Below are 6,802 nucleotides of genomic sequence, written 5' to 3' on the forward strand. Positions count from 1 at the left end.
GATATGTCTAGGTTTTGACTGTTATAAATAAAGCTGTTATAAACATTATTGTGCAAATCTTTGTAGAAATATGTTCTCCTTTCCCTTGGGTAGATAATTAGGAGCAGAATTGCTGGGTCATAGATTAGGTGTATGATTCATTTTCTCAATAATGTAAGGGCGTTCCAGTTGCTCCACAGCCTCACCCATATTTGATGTTGTAAGCCTTTTAAGGTTTAGCTATCTGGAAGGAAATGGTATCTTATTGTGAATTTTGTTTTGTTTTGTTTTGTTTTGCGGTACGCAGGCCTCTCACTGTTGTGGCCTCTCCCGTTGCGGAGCACAGGCTCCGGACGCGCAGGCTCAGCGGCCATGGCTCACGGGCCCAGCCGCTCCGCGGCATGTGGGATCTTCCCGGACCGGGGCATGAACCCGTGTCCCCTGCATCGGCAGGCGGACTCTCAACCACTGCGCCACCAGGGAAGCCCTCTTATTGTGATTTTAATTTGCATTTCCCTGATGACTCATGGTGGTGAGGACTTTTTCATGTGCTTATTCACCATTTGGGTATCTTTTTTTGTCAAGATGTCAGAACCACAAGCTGGGAACAGCCAGAATCCCACAGTCAGTGCTTGGAGAACCATCTGACCAGCACAGGCTGCAATGAGAGTGAGAAATAAACTTCTATTTTGCTAATCCACTGAAATTCTATTCCATATGTTTCAAGAGTTAAACTGTATATAAATTATACCTCAATAAACCTAATTAAAAAAATAAAAAGAATGGCAGAGGAGGGGTGGATCCTGAGAAGACAGGAACCCAAGTGGATGTTGAGCTGACCTGGACCTCCAAGCATGACTCACATGTGGAGACGGCTTCTGGGCCCTAACCTTTTGTGTTGGGATTTAATCCTATGCCGCACATATATTAACTAAACGGTGATCCTTGCTAGAATACTTCCACTTGCTAGAATGAATTCAGGCTTGAGATGAGAAATTGAACTGGACAAATGCAGATGGGCTGCAATGACCTAACACTGTCAAAATTCCCAGCTCCCCTCTGTTAAACTGGAAGGCCCAGTCTCAGGCTTCAGAGACTCTCAGGTCACATTGCCCGCGAGCTGCTGATTCTGGACCTGGCTGCCCCCAGAATTAAGTTGAGACCTCCGGGAAGTCTGCTGTGCAGAAGTATCTGAAACCTTCTGAACTGTCTTAAGCTGAACTTTCCTCCACTCCACAAGGCCTGCTAAGCTCTATCTGAAGAGCTTGCAATTTAAAGAAGTGAAGAGGCCGGGAGGAATAAATTAGGAGTATGGGATTAACAGATACACACCACCACATACAAAATAGATAATCAACAAGGATTTACTGTATAGCACAGGGAACTATATTCAATATCTTGTAATAACCTATAATGGAAAATAATAGAGAAAAAAATATATGGAACTTTGCTGTACACCTGAAACTAACACAATATTGTAAATCAACTATACTTCAATAATAAAAAAAAATAGTGTAAAGAAGTGAAACAAACACATGGGGTTGAAAATGAAAAATATTTTCTCCAGGGTTAAGTCAGGTCCTGGGGTTAAGACTTGTTAGTGGAGGCCACCTGCTATCCTTTTAAATAGATAAAAGACTTTTCAGTCTGCCACCATGAAAAACTACATCCATTTCTCCCCCCAGCCCCTCCCATTCTCCCACACCCTGCTCCCCTCACCCCCAAAACCCTATAATTAAAAAGGCTCTTTTCATTCTGGAATACAATTCAAGCACAATCACTAGGAAAACCCTGCCCTGTTTCTGTGGTTACTGACAACTCCCTTTGTGTAAATCTCATTAAATCAAACTGGGGACTCCCAGTCTTTAAGACAAATCCTAGGGAGAGAAAGCTATGTTGAATTTAAAAATGATGTTGCAAATCTCAGGTGTGAGACCTCTTTGGATTAGAAAATAATATTATTTATCTCCCTGAAACCACTAATAAATCAACCATGAAAAATTGATAATGGTTTTTGTCACCAAGCGCCCTTTTTCTACTGTGGTAGTGTTCTTTGTGTTTCCCTTTCCAGAAACAGAAGGCTTTCTTTGACAAGCTATCTTATTTTCATGTCTTTAAGAAGACAAATGAAATTACTGAAAATATTGCTTTGGAAACTATTTTCAATTCATTTTCATCCTGTACATTTTTTGTATTTAGGAGCAATTTGCTTCTCATTTGAAAAGAAAAATGTCTCTTATTTAAAGCATAAGCAACAGTGGGTGTTCCCTATAGCCTAAGAGGCTGGAAATGTAAAATGGTTCTCATGTAAAACTAGAGACAACAGAGAGATTTCCCTATAACAGAGTAGCATACAACATAGAATACTCATACATTTAACAACCTCCGGGCCTAGAGGTTGTGTTACCTGCTCTTATCCTTTTTTTTCCTCCCCTTTAATTTTGTTATTTCTATTTCCATTCTAGAATTTCCAAAGTCCTTAACTATAAAGAGTCCTCTTCTCTTGTGTCTTTTTCCATCAAAGGATATAAATAACTTAGACATTTCCTTATCATCCAATGCACAAATAGACTATACTGAGCCCTATTCCGGGTACTACCCAAAACAGGGCTGTGATGGGACCCACCCTGTGGGCTTATGTACGGATATGCCTTTCTTTGTGTGAATTCTCTTCCCTGCCACTGTGCCAAGTCCTAGTGACTGGAAACAAGCTCCTTGGGGGCTTCATTTAAAGGATTAACTTCCACCGACTCCTCAGTCTTAAAGGGCTCTTTCACCTTGCTTAATTCATGATGATTTCCTAACTTTGCCCATGTGTCTATGCCTGAGAATCTAGAGCTGTTGGGACTTGGTCAGACATACTTTATAGAAAAAGGATAACCTGGTAGAATAATCTTCAGATAGAGATAAATAAAGATAGCTTTAAATCAGAACTAGAAATATCTTTACCTTGAATGAGATAGTGAAGACCTAGGACGACCTTAGGAGGTTTAGGAGTAGAGAAAAGACTGTCAGACAAAAGGAGGGTGGAGAAGAGGGCAAAAGGGAAGAGGATTACAGAGGCACACTCTCTTGTGAGATGACATCGTGATTAGCACAGAGAAATGAATATTTATGAAGGTGGCACTGATTATATTACGAGGGAATCATTTGAATAATCATGAATATGTTTCCATGCATTTGGACCTAATGGGACGGTGTTCAGCCTTTAATGAGGCATTGGCGCGTGTTTGCAGAGCCTGGGAGAGGGGAGTGGGAACACAGAGAAGGGGATGAACAATACAGGTCACAAGGTTTCCGCATGTAGTTTTCTCACTGCACTGCTCTCTTCTCCCTGCAGTCCTGTCTATATAGATCTAGGGGAAAAACTCTAAAGTCATGCACTGGGTGCCTTCGGTGCAGAGGCCAAAATGGTTTGCTGTTTTTTTGTTTAATTTATTTATTTTTTGTTTTATTTTATTTTTTGCTGCGTTGGGTCTTCATTGCTGCGCGTGGCCTTTCTCTAGTTGCAGGGAGCAGGGTCTACTCTTCATTGTGGTGCGCAGGCTTCTCGTTGCGGTGGCTTCTCTTGTTGCAGAGCACGGGCTCTAGGCACGCAGGCTTCAGTAGTTGTGGCACACGGGCTCAGTAGTTGTGACCCACGGGCTCTAGAGCGCAGGCTCAGTAGTTGTGGCGCACGGGCTTAGTTGCTCCACGGCATGTGGGATCTTCCCGGACCAGGGCTCGAACCCGTGTCGCCTGCATTGGCAGGTGGATTCTTAACCACTGCCCCACCAAGGAAGCCCGGTTTGCTGTTTTATCTAAACCTACTTTGTGAATGAATGGGGCGGAGTGAGGCTCTAAGTGTTATGCAGATTGTGAAACTGAGTTTTTGGATGGTTAAGTGACTTTTCCAAGGTCACAAAGCCATAGAATGGCCAAGCCAAGGCTTCAGATGCACCCCCTGGGTCACTCCCAAGTGCATATAGGGTGAATATGCCACCCCTGCTCTTAACCAGGTCCTGAAACCAGGGGTGTGATCTCAGTTGGAATACTGTGGGTTTTGGCCAGGTTCGAGTCTTGGCCAAAACCCAGACTGGGACTTGAACCCACGTGTCTGAGTGGTTTCAGGACTTAATGAAGCTCAGGTTCTTGATGTCTCATCACGGAAAGAATTCAGTGAGAGATAAAGTGATAGGTAAGAAGTGGATATACTTAGAGAAAAACACACTCCACAGAGTGTGGGCCATCTCAGAAGGTGAGAAAGGCACCAGGGTTTGGGGTTGTCAGTTTTTATAGGGGTGGGTAATTTCATAGGCTAATGAGTGGGAGGAGTATTCCAGCTATTTCAGGAAGGGGCGGGGATTTCCCGGAATTAGGCCACCGCCCACTTTTTGATCCTTACGGTCGCCCTAGAACTGTCATGGCGCCTGTGGGTGTGTCATTTAGCTTGCTGATGTGTTACAATGAGCGTCTACTGAGGCTCAAGGTCTAGTGGAAGTCAAGTTTTCCACCATCTTGGACCCATTTGGTTCTAATCTGTTTACGTCATGTCCTCAGGCTATGTCATTGTTTCAAAGCTTGTGCCCTGCCCCCTTCCCTCCTGTGTCCGCAGGAGGCAGGAAAAGCATAGAGGGATGGGTGCGTGATGCTGAGTTGTTCAATGGGCCGGAGGAGCTGGGGGCGGAGGAGGAGGGCCCCGGAAGGGTAGAAGGTTCCACCTCAACAAACTGAGCTGGACTGGTTTCTCAGGAAAGACACACGGAACCAGTCCCGCATAAGGCATAAACCCGCATGCCAACTCAGTTCTTTTCTACCAAGAGAAATAGAGCTCTCCTTGGTCCAGGCATGCTCGTGTGGGCGGTACGTGCAAGGGAGAGGCAGGTGATCTTGTGCCCTGGAGCTGAGCGAGCCTGGCTCCAAATCGCGGCTCTTTCTTTTTCCATAGCTGCAGTTTGACCTGGGGCAAGCCCTCTAGCATGGGTTCCTCGGCTGGAAGATAGGCTGTGTGAGGCCGAAATGCAACAAGAAGTGTAGCAAGACGCCTAGCACAGGATGCAGACCCACATATGGGAGCTATTATTAGCTTCTCCCTGCAGGCGGAAGCGGAATTGCACGCGGAGTGCAGGCTCGCTGGGAACCAGAGCGGGGGAGGTAAGCGCGTGATTCAGCTGCCCGGTGCATCCTTTCCGCGCGGGCTACACCTGCCACGTTCGCTGGCACCTACCGCCGGGGGAGGTTTTGGGTCCGGCGCTGTCAAAGCTGGAATCCGGCTGGAGTTTATTCTCCCCAGGATTGACACATTCTTTCTTTAGATATGCTAATACAGTCAATTAGATTACAGGCTAGTCTGGCCTTGGCAGGCTTTGTCTCTTAAGCGACTTTACCTATCTCAGGCCTTTCATATTAGATTTTTTAAATAGTGCATCTCAAAGGAGGACTTTTAACCCTAGTTCCGAGTTCTTTCAGGGGTACTCCAGTCTGGTGACCTCCAACCCTGACCGGGGCCCATCCATTCTTCCATCCTGGTATCTACTGGGACCTTGGGCACTTTTTTTTTTTTTAATAAACATTAGAAAGTACATCTCACTTTCCTAATCTATGAACTAGGTTGTTCGGTGAGTTAAGAATCAATGAAGTCATCCTTGAAGGATTAAATGAGAAAATCTTGAGCACCATAGTGTATGGTGGATAGTAACATTTAATAAAGGTGTTGAATGAGTGAATGAATAAATATTACCTGTGATTACTGGGGCCGCCTGCCACGTGCCAGGCACTTTGCTACTCTTTGCGGATATAATGCTGAACCAGATAGCGGTCCTGCCCCCTTGGAGCCTACAGTCCTTGAGGGATAGAGACAAACAAGAAACCCCCATGCCGGGGAATAAACGCAACCACTGGAGAAATACAGGGGTGTTCCTGGAGTGCCTAGCTAGAGGACCAACATCAGTGACAAGGTCTCCGAGGCTCCCCAGAGGACGTGGGCTCCTGATGCTCAAAGCTCAGCCTCTCTGCACCAGTGCAGAATCAAATCTCGGAGACAGTTTTGAGTGAAGTAGAAAAGGATAGCTTCATTACTTTTCCAAGCAAAGGGACACAGAACGGGCTCCTGCCTTGAAAGGGAAAACTATGTGTCCCAACCCCAGAGGATTTGATGAGGGGTTTATAACAGTGGTTCAAGGGCGGGATCTCTGACAAGATTAGGGTGTGAGCAGGGCCTGCCCTCCTTTAATGTCGTCTCAGGTGGTCGCTCTCCTAATCTCCATGAGCTTCTCTGCTCCCTTTAATCTCGCCTCAGATGGTTTCTTCGCTGCTCCTCCCTTGATTAGCAATTGTTAGAATCTGCCCTTTGGAACTCAGGGAAGGTCATGGAGGCCGGAGTCTTCCCTACAAGAAACGGGGGAGCAAAAAAAAGGCCTCCGTGCCTGGGAGCCCCACAGGGCCCCGCTCGATTTCACTCCAAGATATGACATGAGTGGTAAGAGTTAGCCAGCCAGAGGTGGAGAACCTCAGTGCCCTGGTGCAAAAGTCTTCAATGCAAGAAAGACTTTCTTCCTACAGTGAGGCCCTGAGGGACAATGGGAGTGTACCTTGCGATGGGGGGGGGGGGGGATTTGGGTCTGAGAAGAGGCATGAGAGGTAAGAAGGGTTAGAGTTTGGAGAGCTGTGTAAACCACGTAAGGGAATTGGATTTTATCCTAAGTACCATGGGTGTTTAGGAGACAAGGTCCACAAGCTTGATAAAAGTGACTCAGGGCTTTCAAGCTTGGACTCCATGTGGAGTAGTGGTCAATATGAGACAGGAGGAAGGGGGCAGGGCACAACCCTTAAAGAAGGACACAGC

This window comes from Globicephala melas, chromosome 13 (assembly GCF_963455315.2).
Source record: "Globicephala melas chromosome 13, mGloMel1.2, whole genome shotgun sequence".
NCBI classification, from domain to species: Eukaryota; Metazoa; Chordata; class Mammalia; order Artiodactyla; family Delphinidae; genus Globicephala; species Globicephala melas.